The sequence below is a fragment of the Silene latifolia genome, chromosome Y (genome assembly GCF_048544455.1).
Source record: "Silene latifolia isolate original U9 population chromosome Y, ASM4854445v1, whole genome shotgun sequence".
NCBI classification, from domain to species: Eukaryota; Viridiplantae; Streptophyta; class Magnoliopsida; order Caryophyllales; family Caryophyllaceae; genus Silene; species Silene latifolia.
Genome location: NC_133538.1, coordinates 327640130 through 327654704, shown reverse-complemented (window position 1 = coordinate 327654704; position 14575 = coordinate 327640130). Strand labels below are relative to the sequence as shown.

The 14575-nt window shown below is 41.0% G+C and overlaps 1 non-coding gene across 1 annotated transcript; it reads left to right on the top strand.

Moving 5' to 3' along the window:
* The first annotated feature begins 11431 nt into the window (after positions 1–11431).
* Positions 11432–11540, top strand: LOC141635977 (small nucleolar RNA R71). The gene has a single exon (XR_012540625.1). It is a non-coding gene; the product is annotated as a small nucleolar RNA R71 (small nucleolar RNA).
* The last annotated feature ends 3035 nt before the right edge of the window (positions 11541–14575 follow it).

The following is a 14575-nucleotide window of genomic DNA, read 5'->3' as shown; positions in this document are numbered from 1 at the left end:
GATACTTTGTCGTTTCGTACCAAAAATAAAATACCTAGATTACGCTATGTCGTCGGCGGCAAGTAGGGTCGATCTCCACAGGGAGGCGGTGTACTATCTATTTGTCTATTTATCTGTCTAATGTCACGATGCTAGGGGTTTGATCGATTTAACTAAACTAGAGATTAAGGCAAGGGAAAAGAATTAACAGTAAGAGAAAGAAGTATGCTAAGAGTCGGTCCACCGTGGCAGCTATCAGATCTATTATATCAGGAATATTAAGGCGATTAGACTATTGATAAGAAGAGCTATGGTCGTCACCTTTCGGTCCTTAAACCGCCCTAGAGTGTAAACAGCTTAACTTTCGCCCTCACTGCAATACTCTATTGTAATTAAGCAAGCCTTCCCTTCCAATCTTTCGATCTAGGTCGGGGTTAACTAAATTTATGGTCTCCTGCATGCATTCATTCGACCGGATAACAATTAAATTGCCTAATATAATTCCTATCGCAGGGCTAATCTATTTAATACAGTTAAAGCATCGCTACCACGGCTTCCCTAATCCTAACATACTAGGGGGAATTAGCTACTCATGGAAATGGGGGAAACAAGAATAAAATAAATAATAACAATAAACATTAAAAGAAAGAGAAAAAGGGAAGAAGAAATTACTAGATTAAAGGATTCGGAAAATGAAGAATTAAAAGTAACAAATGAAAGTGACGGGGGGAAAGTAACGTATGTCGATTCCCGGATTCGCCGATGATTACAAATGACATCCCTAACTCCCTTTTATAAGAAAATAGGAGTAGGATTAAACCTAATGACGGAATATAACTAAAAAGCCCAGCCCGAAGCAAAAATCCACTCGATCGACCACTTAAATCACTCGATCGAGTGAACTTGATTCAGAAATAGATCGATCGACCTAGAATAGTGCTCGATCGAGTAAGGCTATAAAGGAACTGGTCGATCGACTAAACAAACAACTCGATCGACTGATTATTGCACCTAACACCACTCGATCGAGTAATAAATCACTCGATCAAGTGAAACTTGACTTCAGCAGCTCATCATTCTCGTCAGATTGACTTTACTTGTCCTTTTAGCTCCCGAAACACCTTCACGCATCCCGAGACAGCAATATTTCCCGCTCCAAATTATCTCTTCCTCCAAATGCATGCTAAACGGACGGTAAATAGCTTGATTTCACTCCTTTCGGGTCCCTTCCTGTAAATAAGACAAAATAACCCAAAGTAGCATATTCGGGGCATTTCGTAGTGTAAAACCACGATAAAAGCATAGAAATACGTGCACAAAATAGGCTAAAAAGACTATATAAAATGCACGTATCAACTGCCGAACATGCTCTCTTATCATTCATGGACGGGTATGCTCGGTACAACCAGATCAAAATGGCTCAGGAAGACATGCACAAGACTGCATTCACTACACAGTGGGGTACATACTACTACACGGTCATGCCCTTCGGCCTCATCAATGCCAGCGCAACCTATCAAAGAACCGCTACCACTCTCTTACATGATATGATGCACAAGGAGGTAGAGGTATATGTCGATGATATGATCTTCAAATTAAGAGATTGGGACGGCCACATCAACGCCCTCCAGAAATTCTTCGCCCGTCTGCGGAAATATAACATGAGACTAAATCCTCAGAAATGTGCATTCGGGGTCACCTCCGGAAAACTCTTGGGACATGTCGTCAGTAAAAGAGGCATTGAGATTGATCCAACCAAAATCAAGGTCCTTCAGCAAATGCCCCGGCCTAAGAACGAGAAGGAGATTCGTGGATTTCTCGGTCAGGTTCAATACATCAGCCGCTTCATAGCCAAGCTCACCATGATTTGTGAACCAATCTTCAAGAAGCTTCGCGCCTCCGATCAAACCAATTGGGACGACCACTGTCAGAAGGCCTTCGACAAGATAAAGGAAATCCTATCCAAACCTCCTGTCCTCATGCCACCTCAACAAGGGATTCCCTTATCCCTATACTCGATCATCCTGGAACACGACCATGGGAGCAATGCTAGCACAAGCAGTCGACGGTGAAGAACGAGCCATCTACTACATCAGCAAAAAGTTCATCGATTATGAGACGAGGTGCACCCAACTGGAAAAGACATGCCTTGCCCTAGTATGGTCAACAGAGAAGCTGCGGCATTACATGCTCAGCTACACGGTCCATGATACCGTCGTTTTGTATTAAAATTAAATTTATAAATCCGAACTAAAACTATAGCTAGTGATAGTAAGGGTCGAACCACAGAGAGACAAGATCAATTCTATTTGCTATTTTCAGTCTATAAAAGTAATAATTAAATGGGGGTTTTGAATTTGTTTGATTCTAATGACTAATTGCTAAAATACGAAATTTCTCAACAAGATAAAAAGAAGATCAGGAACTTCGGTTCACCATGGCTAAGGCCAGGTCAATAGGGTAGTATAGGTCCTGTAATATGGTCTCAGGAAATTTGAGCAAGCCTTTCGATCAATGCTCAAATTAACCTTACGGTCTTCTAATTCCCTAGAATTTCTCAAAACTTTCGTTCAAAGGAAATTCCAAATCTAATGATAACTTAACTACTAATCTTCCAATCTAGCATGATAGGTTTATCAAAAGAAAACAAGATCGATATGCAAGAAAATCATACTAATAAAATTGACCCTAATTTACACCATGGCTCACCTCGTTCCCAATCAAGAAGATTAGCTATGCATGATTAAAATTATGACAATTGCAAAATTAAAAGCAAAGAATAAGCTTGACATGATTGGAATTGAAATTAAGACAAAAGATTAAAACTGAATTGCTGAAAATAAATTAGTAACAACAAGAATTAAATTGACAAGAAAATGAAAGAAGAAGGAAATCACATTAAAGCTTACTAATTAATTGATGAACAAAGTAATAGAAATCGGAATCCGTCGTCGCACTTTCTTGTCTCCCAACTAGATCTAAAACTCAGTTCTTGAATAATGAAAAGCATTACCTAAATTATTCCTCCATTCTATTGATAAACGATGCCAAAAAGTTAATTAGAATTGGGCTTTTTAAAAGTCTAACACGAAAAATCAATCTCAGCCTCGCGGCCTGGTCGATCGACTAAGGGGCATGGTCGATCGACCAGCCAGTGCAGTACAGTAACTCCTGCTGAATGTCCACGGTCGATCGACCAACTGAGCTGTGCAGTAACCTCCTTTCCTCTTCAAATCAGCCACTTCACTCCAATGCACGCATCCCAAAGTGAGTGAGTGCGAACTCCCTTCTTCCAAGCTTCCCTGAAGTTGCCTCCGGAGGACGATTTAGGCTTGATTTAGCTCACTTCCACTCATTCCTACAATAAATCATAGAACATGCAAAGTAAACCGTTTCGGTAGAAATAGTAGCTTTAAGCTAACGAATACGCATGGAAATACGTGCCAAAACTGCAAATAAAGTGTATAGAATATGCACGTATCAAATCTCCCCAAACCAAACCTTGCTTGTCCCCAAGCAAGCACTATGACTCAACTAAAAACTTAATGGAAAGGAGTATATCTCAGAGCTAGCTACAAGTCAATGCTAAACCGTTTAATGCACATAATCAACTACTGCAAAGCTCAAAGCAAGTGAACAAATTTATGCATATCATGGAATTAAATCGGGCGTTCGACCTTGCAAGACTCATAAATTCGGACTCTCCCGGGTCACTCTTCCCTCAGCAAAGCAAATGGTAAGAATATATATAGAAGAGAGGGAAGAAAATACAGACTCTCACCTAGACTGCGACCGACAAAACATGTATGCTTGACTAGTATGAATAATGATTCTAGCTACCGTACACACGCATAACCACCGTCAAGAACTATTACATGCCGAACTATTGCAAGATTTGGATATGTGAGGTTAAGTGGGAAATAAAGGGCGAAACAAGTATGGAAATGTGAGGGTAAGAAGCCAAGCTAGTACCTAACAAACCATCAGAAACCGTATCCCGTTCCTCCAACTCGAAATATAAACAATTGCCTCTAAACGTCTAGGCAACACACTATCCCAGAACAGACACCTCCAATTCATGAAATAAGCACATGAGGTGTATTCTCAACTCAGCCGAATTGTTATTTTTTTCTAAATTCCTTTTTTTTTTCTAAATTCCTTTTTTTTTTCATTTTCTTTTTCCTGGATGGGCAGTCGATCGACCATCAGACCCAGTCGATCGACCACCTCCACTGGACTATACTTACTGCCCAGATCAACTTCTTTTTTTTTTCATTTTTCTGAGTTTTTTTTTCTTTTCCTCTTCTGACATTCTCTCTTTTTTTTTTTTCAGGCTGACACATTAGCAACTCCTGCAATTCTCATAAATACTCACTCTAACAGTACAGAAACGTACCAAAACTGCTATAATTCGACAAATTCCTCTACTACTTCCTAGCTCGGCACAATGGTAGGCTAAGTATGGGATGTAGTTAAGGGCAACTGGCAGATATGGCTTATAGTGGAGTTAATGGGGCAAAATGAGAAAGGGGGAGATGCAATAGTTCTCAAAACACGCAATACCGACCACAAACCGATGCGTATAGGCAATAAGCAATCAAAACTCATACACGTGCAAAACATGAAATGATGGGAGTACTACTCTCAATCCTAAACTAACCGGTCATGAATGTCACCAGTTATAGGCTCTATATCTCAGAAAGTATAAGTAGTTTGCCAAAAGTAAATGAGTCAAGTCTAATAACCCGAAGTAAATTCCACAACAAAATTTGAGAAATCACTTTTAATTCTCGCTAAGCAGTTGTGAAAAGGCAAGGAATGGCATATATTTGACTAATAGTGCAATGTCATCATTAATAAACTCCGATCCGACTCGACTATATGCAAAAGTAAACGTGATATTTTTGAATTTTATGAATTTTTCGATTTTTTTTTCCGAAAGAAACACAAATGCAAGCTAAAGACATATGCAAATACCCTCCCCAAACCAAAACGCACAATGCCCCCATTGTGCTCAGCAGAAAATCACTAGCATTCACAACAATATAGGGAAGGATAAAAGCAACAAAATAATAAAAGGAAACTAACAAAAGGGATCGGAACTCACAAAAGAAGACCTCCCCAAACCAGCCAAAAACAGGGGAGGTCAAAAACGCGATGTTATAGATACGGACTACCCGACTTTCAATGTTCAGATAGCCCGCCAAGATAGACAGTTCAATAGTATTCAAATTATTTGACTCCTTGCAGCCGAAAATGGTATTACCCATCAGCCGTAAAAAATAACGAAAAGGGAGCAAGTGGACGAAAGTGCCCGTCCTCTTAGGGCCGTTCCAGACAGAGATACACGACCACATGACCCGGTGAACATCAGAAGTTTCCGAGGTGTTACCCTCGAAATAAAGACCCAAAAATCGAGCAAAGTCGGCTAGTGTCAGGGAGTAGGTGACATTGAATAGCTGAAAAGAAATGCAAGGGCCATCCTTGTTGGCTTCAAAAGAAGCCTGGTCAAAAACATAAGACGAGAAAAACTCGAGGTTCAAAGTGTAGTAAGTGAACTCAGCCATGTCCACAAGACCCGACATTCCTGTCCCATTTAGCAGAGACACAACAGACTCGAAACATCCTAATTTCTCTAAAGTAGGCCGATGAAGAAAACGGGTGGCCTGAACTTTCATTTTTGCGACAAAGAGAGCGAATTTAGCTCGCAGAGTAGAAGTGGAGAAAATAACCTGCGGATAGTCAGGTAGACTATCCGTAGTATCCTCGATCATTAATGGCGGACCCCGCGGCCGTTTGGCAGCTCCCTGACTGGACTGACCTTCGAACATCGGCTGCTTTCCTTTCGTCATTGTTGCTTCCTGCAAACAACAAATTAGCAACAAGCTTCCCCTAATCCCTAACACTGACAATTTAGAAAACCCGAAACAAAATCAGAACTGAACATGAATTTAGGGTTTCGAAAAATTTGGGGAAAAAGGCTATAAGCATCTCCTAGTTGCTAAATTTTCTCGAAAGTCAAGGGGAAAGGGTAGCAAAGGCAATTAAAGCATAAAAGTCGAAAGAAATTGGCCTGAAATCGATTTTCCCCAAATCGATTTTTCGATCAAAAGGTAGCTTGTCTCGAAATATGGGCATAGAAATGCAGCGAGAATCGAAAATAAAGGATTAAAAGAAGATTAGAGACATACCTTTGACGAGAACTTGAAGATTTAAGCAAGAAAAATCGAGATTAAGGGGGATTTGCAGGAAAATCGCAAGAAAGGGGAAGAACAAGGGTTTCTATTTTTTTTTTGTTTGATTGAATGAGAAAGAATGAGTGAAATAGAAATCAAAACTTCCCTATAATTTTCCTTCTGATGTCGCGTGGTGGTCGATCGACTATCTTATCCAGTCGATCGACCACTCTCCCCAGGAAATAGCTTCTGCCCTTTTCTGCTCAGTCGATCGACTGAGTAACTTAGTCGATCGACTGCGTACGCTGGCAATTAAACACAAAATCGTCAAAAATTTATTTTTCCACTTCATTTTCCCGTCTTTCTCTCATGAACATTCAGTAAATCACCCTACGCACTGTGCATAAAATAAATTCCTGGAAAAAAAAATCTCAAAGGCGCACATTTTTCAAACCAAGAAATTGCTAATTATAAGAAAATAAGCTGAAAGTCCTATTGCAATTCAAATGAAATAACAATGTAAAAAACCTAATTACAAAAAATGTACAAGCCGGGTTGCCTCCCGGTTAGCGCTGGTTTAAGAGGTCCCGCACGACCTTTTTACCTCAGTTTGCAGCTTCTAAAATTAGGTCAAAGTATAGTACTTCGACCTGCCCAACGAAATCGTCTGCACCATGACAATGTTTCACATATTGGCCATTAACTTTGAACCTTTCTCCAGCAAAGGTCTCCAATTCAACTGATCCGAATTTTATAACTGCTGTGACCGTATAGGGGCCAGTCCACCTGGATTTCAACTTACCAGGAAATAAACGGATACAAGCATTAAAAAGAAGTACCTTATCGCCAATATGGAACTCGCGCTTGATGATTCTATTGTCGTGCCAGCGCTTCGTTTTCTCTTTGTAGATCCTAGCATTATCATAGGCCAGCAGCCTAAATTCCTCCAGCTCATTCAGCTGTGTCATGCGTTTCTCACGAGAGAGGTTAGGATCCAAATTCAAATCACATATAGCCCACCAAGACTTACGCTCTAACTCAACAGGTAAATGACATGTCTTACCATAAATCAATCGGAATTGTGACATCCCAATTGGCGTTTTAAACGCAGTCCTATAAGCCCATAAGACATCATCTAACTTAAAACTCCAATCTTTCCGTGATTTAGAAACAACTTTATCTAAAACCTCTTTCAATTCCCGGTTATAAATCTCAACCTGACCACTAGTTTGGGGATGATACCCCAAATCTCTACGATGTTGGACACCGAATTTAGTCAATAAAGCACTAAGTTGTTTCTCTTTAAAATGCATTCCCCCATCGCTAATGACAACCCTAGGGACACCAAAACGAGGGAAAATAATATTTTTAAACAGTTTAATCATGGCCTTTGCGTCGCAATGGGGAGTAGCGATAGCTTCTACTCATTTGGACACATAATCTACAGCTACGAGGATATATTTATTACCTTGACTGCTCGGAAAAGGTCCTTGATAATCAATGCCCCAAACATAAAAAATCTCAACCTCTAGAATGCCTACCTATGGCATCTCATGTCTCTTGGAAATATTCCCCGATCTTTGACAAGCATCGCACTAAGCAACAAAATTGCGACTATCTGCATGCAAAGTTGGCCAATAGAAACCAGATTGGAGTACCTTAGCCACAGTCCGGGACGGACCATGGCGACCACCATAGGCAGGAGAGTGGCAAGCTTCTAGGATATCCTTCACCTCCCATTGAGGCACACATCTCCGGATAAGACCCTCTGCGCATTCATTGAAAACATAAGGATCATCCCAAAAGTATTGTCTAGCATCATAAGCGAACCGCTACTTCTGCTGCCATGAAAGCTCGGGTGGTATCTTACCTGTCACAGCAAAATTAGCATAATCAGCAAACCACGGAGGTGGATAAGACCCTGAAGTAGTAATAGCTAACAGACTCTCGTCAGGAAAAGAATCATTAATAGGTAACGAATTCTCCCTTTCTATCAGCTGCAGACGAGATATATGGTCAGCCACCACATTCTCTGCTCCCTTCTTATCTTTGATCTCCAAATCAAACTCCTGCAAAAGGAGTATGCACCTCAAAAGTCTCGGCTTTGCATCCTTCTTAAGAAAGAGAGTCTTCAGCGCTGCATGGTCAGTATAAACAACAACCTTAGAACCTAACAAATAAGATCGAAATTTATCTAAGGCAAAAACTACAGCCAGAAACTCCTTCTCAGTGGTATAATAATTGACTTGAGCCTCATCCAGAGTTTGGCTCGCATAATATATGGCATTCAAAGCTTTATTCTTCCGCTGTCTCAAAACTGCACCGATCGCATAGTCGCTGGCATCACACATAATCTCAAATGGGAGGTCCCAATCAGGCGGCTGAATGATTGGCGCAGAAACTAGGGCCTCCTTCAACCTGTTAAAAGCTAAAAGGCACTCATCAGTAAACTCAAAGACAACATCCTTAAGGAGCAAATGTGTAAGTGGTTTAGCAATTTTTGAAAAATCCTTAATGAAACGCCGATAAAACCAGCGTGACCAAGGAAACTCCTCACTCCTTTAACATTCACGGGAGGGGGCAATTGCTCAATCACCTGCACTTTTGCCTTATCAACATGTATACCTTTATCAGATCTCAGATATCAGATGCCCTAACACAACTCCCTCATTGACCATGAACTGACATTTTTCCCAGTTTAAAACAAGATTAACATCTATACAACGCTGCATGACTTTATCAAGGTTAGCTAAACAACGATCAAAGTCATTACCATAAACTGAGAAATCATCCATAAATACCTCCATAATGTTCTCTATATAATTAGAAAAAATTCGCATCATGCACCTCTGAAAGGTAGCAGGGGCGTTACACTATCCGAAAGGCATTCTACGGTATGCAAAAACACCCTGTGGACATGTAAAAGTGGTCTTACTCTGATCATCCGGATGAATAGGGATCTGAAAGAACCCTGAATATCCGTCTAGAAAACAGAAAAATTTGTTAGAAGCAAGTCTTTCACTCATTTGGTTAACAAAAGGGAGGGGGAAGTGGTCTTTCTTGGTGGCGGCATTCAACTGTCTATAATCAATGCACATTCGCCACCCTGTCACAACTCGTGTTGGTATTAATTCATTTTTCTCATTCTTAACCAGGGTAGTCCCTCCTTTATTCGGAACTACCTGAACTGGGCTAACCCACTTGGAGTTGCCAACTGTATAAATAATACCTGCATCGAGTAGTTTCATCACCTCAGCCATAACAACTTCCTGCATCTTTGGGTTCAACTTGCGTTGACCCTATCTGTAAGGCTTGTGGCCTTCCTCCAGCTCTATCCTGTGCATAAAAATATCAAGGCTGATGCCCTTAATATCATCCAAAGAGTAACCTAGAGGCTTCCTTTTTTTCTTAAGCACATACATCAAAGCAGAAAGCTGGTCATCATTAAGCTTAGCACTAACAATAGTTGGGTACTGCTCCGTATCATCTAGAAAAACATACTTAAGATTAGGAGGAAGGGTGGCTTACGCTCTGGCACCTTTACCTCTACAGCATAGACAGAATCAGCTTCAATGGTATAGCAAGTGTTTACCAAATTCTCGTTGACCAGGCTTAAGAGCATCTCATCTTCTTCCTCATTGAGCTCGTAGCTCTCCATTGAGGCTACCAAAGCATATGGCTCCTCAGCATTCTCCGTCATTTGATTACAAAGACACTCATCTAAACGGGTTAGATCAGCTAAGGGATCCTTGGCTAAGGATTCCCTCCAGTTATAATTAACAGCCTTGTCAACAATATCAATGGAATAACATGTATCATCATCAGCAGGTTCAGTAGCCTTACGAGCAAGACTGAACTTAATGGTGTCATCTATTACAGCTCCAGCTGTATGTAAAAATGGTCTACCTAAAATAATAGGTATCTGACTGTCCTCTGCAATGTCCAAAACAACGAAATCGACAGGAATAAAAAACTTACCCACTCGAACGGGTACATCCTCTAAGACTCCTAAAGGTCTCTGAGTCGAACAATTTGCCATCTAAAGGGTGATATCGGTTACCTTAAGTCTACCAATATTTAACCTTTCACAAACAGAATATGGCATGACACTGACACTGGCCCCTAAATCGCAAAGGGCCTTTCCAATTTCATGGTTACCTATAGTGCAGAGAATTGAAAAACTACCCGGATCCTTTAATTTAGGTGGTATATTAATTTGCGAAAGAGCATTGCATTCTTCCACAAAAGCAACATTACCATCATCATGAAAATTTCTCTTACGATTCAAAATGTCTTTCATCAATTTAGTGTAAGAGGGTACCTAGGTAATTAGGTCAGTGAAAGGAATTGTTACCTCGAGATTCTTGACCATCTTCAAAAACTTACCAAACTTGCGCTCCAGCTTAGTATTCTTTAAACGCTCCGGATACGGGACTGCAACACTAGCCGTAGGATCAGTAACCTTCGGCTTCCGTAAGTTTAAAACCTGCGTCAAATCATCAATAAGTGTAGAATCATGCAAACTAGTTGACGGATTTGCGTCGTGCACTGGAGACCCAGTCGATCGACCATTGGGCTCGGTCGATCGACCAATCACACTGGGCGTGAATAGTTCCTGGACAGAGACTTTTTTATCTGACATCCCGGTCGATCGACTGCTGTTGTTGGTCGATCAACCGGTCGTACTAACAATAAAGCTCGTTTTTGCAGCAGTAATTAAATTCTTCTTTTCGTCCTTTCCCGAGTCTTCTCTTGGCTTATCAGGACCATCATAAGAAAGGCCACTTCGGAGATTGATGGCTTTAATGGTTTCAATTGGCCCTTCACATTTGCTTGAAGAATTGGCGACTTGCTTAGCCTCTAAATTCTCCAATTGCTTGACAAAATTCTTTGTAGACTCAATCCCGACTGCTTCTATTTTCGCGACTAGAACCAAAAGAGTTCGGATTGTCTCTCTCAATTCCTCGGTCTCATTTGAGTTATGAACAGGAATTTCAATTGTTCTCTCGAGAACCTTAGAAGTCTCGAGCTTTTCGAGCCGGGCTGTAATAGAAGCTATAAGTGTCGCAACGGCACTCATTTCATCACTTTGATTTCGCGAGTTTCCACGTGAGCTCCCAAACTCAGCTCTATGGACTGCCATCTCCTCAATAGTGTTCCAACCTTTATTCTGACCGGTATTATTTTGGAACCTACCATTCGCAGCTGCGTCCAGGATAACCTTGTAGTCATCATATAAAGCATTATAGAATAAGTTGCAAAGGTACCACTGCTGGAAACCATGGTGAGGGACGGCCCGAACCAAACTCTTGAAATGTCCCCATGCTTCACAAAAGCCCTCATCAGGTCCTTGTTGGAAATTTGTAATTTTACTTCTCAAGGCATCAGTCTTTGCAAGTGGGAAGTACTTTTTGTAGAAAGCTAATGCTAGAGATGTCCAATCTGTGACTCCAGCTGCTACCCTATCAAGGTAGCGGTACCAATCTCGCGCCGAATCCTTCAAGGAGTATAAGAACATTATCCCCTTTACTTCATCCTGGGTCACCCCAGCCGGTACAGGTATGGAACAGCAGTAGTCTGTGAAAATTTGCATGTGCTTCAAAGGATTCTCGTCCGGTAGACCAGCAAACTGATTTCGCTTCACTAAATCAATATAAGAGGAACGAAATTCGAAGTGACCAGTAGTGGGGGTAGGTAATACGTGTCCCTTTGGAATGTGCTTCTCTTTTGGCTGAAGATTATCATATATCGTAGTCATGTTCGCAAAACTGAGAGTACTCAAGTCTTCCTCTCAAAAACCTGTCTTCTAACTGTGCAAGAGCAAAACTAGAAGCAAGAGTAAGCAACGGCCTCAAGGAACCAAAGTTCGTTGAGACAAGAAAAATAAACTAAAACTAAAGCAAACAGAATTACACCGTCTCCCCGGCAACGGCGCCAAAATTTGATACCGTCGTTTTGTATCAAAATTAAATTTATAAATCCGAACTAAAACTATAGCTAGTGATAGTAAGGGTCGAACCACAGAGAGACAAGATCAATTCTATTTGCTATTTTCAGTCTATAAAAGTAACAATTAAATGGGGGTTTTGAATTTGTTTGATTCTAATGACTAATTGCTAAAATACAAAATTTCTCAACAAGATAAAAAGAAGATCAGGAACTTCGGTTCACCATGGCTAAGGTCAGGTCAATAAGGTAGTAGAGGTCCTGTAATACGGTCTCAGGAAATATGAGCAAGCCTTTCGATCAATGCTCAAATTAACCTTACGGTCTTCTAATTCCCTAGAATTTCTCAAAACTATCGTTCAAAGGAAATTCCAAATCTAATGATAACTTAACTACTAATCTTTCAATCTAGCATGATAGGTTTATCAAAAGAAAACAAGATCGATATGGAAGAAAATCATACTAATAAAATTGACCCTAATTTACACCATGGCTCACCTCGTTCCCAATCAAGAAGATTAGCTATGCATGATTAAAATTATAACAATTGCAAAATTAAAAGCAAAGAATAAGCTTGACATGATTGGAATTGAAATTAAGACAAAAGATTAAAACTGAATTGCTGAAAATAAATTAGTAACAACAAGAATTAAATTGACAAGAAAATGAAAGAAGAAGGAAATCGCATTAAAGCTTACTAATTAATTGATGAACAAAGTAATAGAAATCGGAATCCGTCGTCGCACTTTCTTGTCTCCCAACTAGATCTAAAACTCAGTTCTTGAATAATGAAAAGCATTACCTAAATTATTCCTCCGTTCTACTGATAAACGATGCCAAAAAGTTAATTGCAATTGGGCTTTTTAAAAGTCTAACACGAAAAATCAATCTTAGCCTCGCGGCCTAGTCGATCGACTAAGGGGCATGGTCGATCGACCAGCCAGTGCAGTACAGTAACTCCTGCTGAATGTCCACGGTCGATCGACTGAAGAGCTTCAGTCGATCGACCAACTGAGCTGTGCAGTAACCTCCTTTCCTCTTCAAATCCGCCACTTCACTCCAATGCACGCATCCCAAAGTGAGTGAGTACGAACTCCCTTCTTCCAAGCTTCCCTGAAGTTGCCTCCGGAGGACGATTTAGGCTTGATTTAGCTCACTTCCACTCATTCCTACAATAAATCATATAAATTGCAAAGTAAACCGTTTCGGGAGAAATAGTAGCTTTAAGCTAACGAATACACATGGAAATACGTGCCAAAACTGCAAATAAAGTGTATAGAATATGCATGTATCAGTCCACATCTATTCCAAGATGGACCCGGTCAAATAAATCTTCGAAAAACCCGTACTAAACGGAAGGCTGTCTAGGTGGACACTCATGTTGTCCGAATTTGATCTCAAGTTTGTACCCCTCAAGGTTATCAAGGGAAGGGCGGTCGTCGATTTTCTAGCAGAAAATCCCGTCAACGAGGATCCAGCAACCGACACATGGTCACTTCCTGACGAAGACTTCCTTTGTGCCGACTCCGTCGCATGGGACCTATATTTCGATGGTGCATCTAATCTGAGGGGCTTCGAGGTAGGAATCCTTCTAATATCGCCAGAAGGAGAACATGTTCCGATCTCGGTCAAGCTAGACTTCGCCGTCACCAACAATGCCGCTGAATATGAAGCATGCCTCATCGGCCTACAAGCAGCCATAACACTTGGCATCAAGAGACTAAGGGTCAACGGCGATTCCTCGCTCATCATCAATCAGGTATCCGGATCATGGAAAATCCGAAGTGACAGCTTAGCTCCCTTCTGAGCGAAAATCAATCAAGAGGCCGAGTTCTTCGACCAAGTCGACTACTTCCACTTGCCACGAGAGGAAGATCAATTTGCCAATGCCCTAGCGAAACTTGCCGCGCTCGTCAATATACCTGACGACATGACGTCAATGCCCCTATGTGTCGAGAGAAGAGGCGAACCAGCTCACATCTGTGCCATCAACAACGACGAGGAAAACCATGATGAACCTTGGTATCATGCCATCCTCAACTACAAAACCAAAAACGAATTCCCTCCTAACTCTGATCCAAGAGGACAAAGAGCCATCCGTTTACTTGCATCACGATTCGTGATAAACCAAGAACAACTATACAAAAGAACACCCCAGGGGATTCTCCTCCTTTGCATTGACCATCACAAAGCCAAAAAAGTCATGGGAGAGGTCCACGACGAAGAATGTGGCCCTCACATGAGCGCAATGATGTTTACCCGAAAAAACATGCGGTTAGGTTACTATTGGATCACCATGGAAGCCGATTGCCGCAACTACGTCAAAAATTGCCACAACTGCCAAATCTTCGCCAACATACAACACATACCACCATCCCTTTTATACACCATGACATCACCCTAGCCCTTTGATGGGACAAGAGTTGGTCGTCACACATTCATCAAACACATTTATAATACTCAACAAACAACTA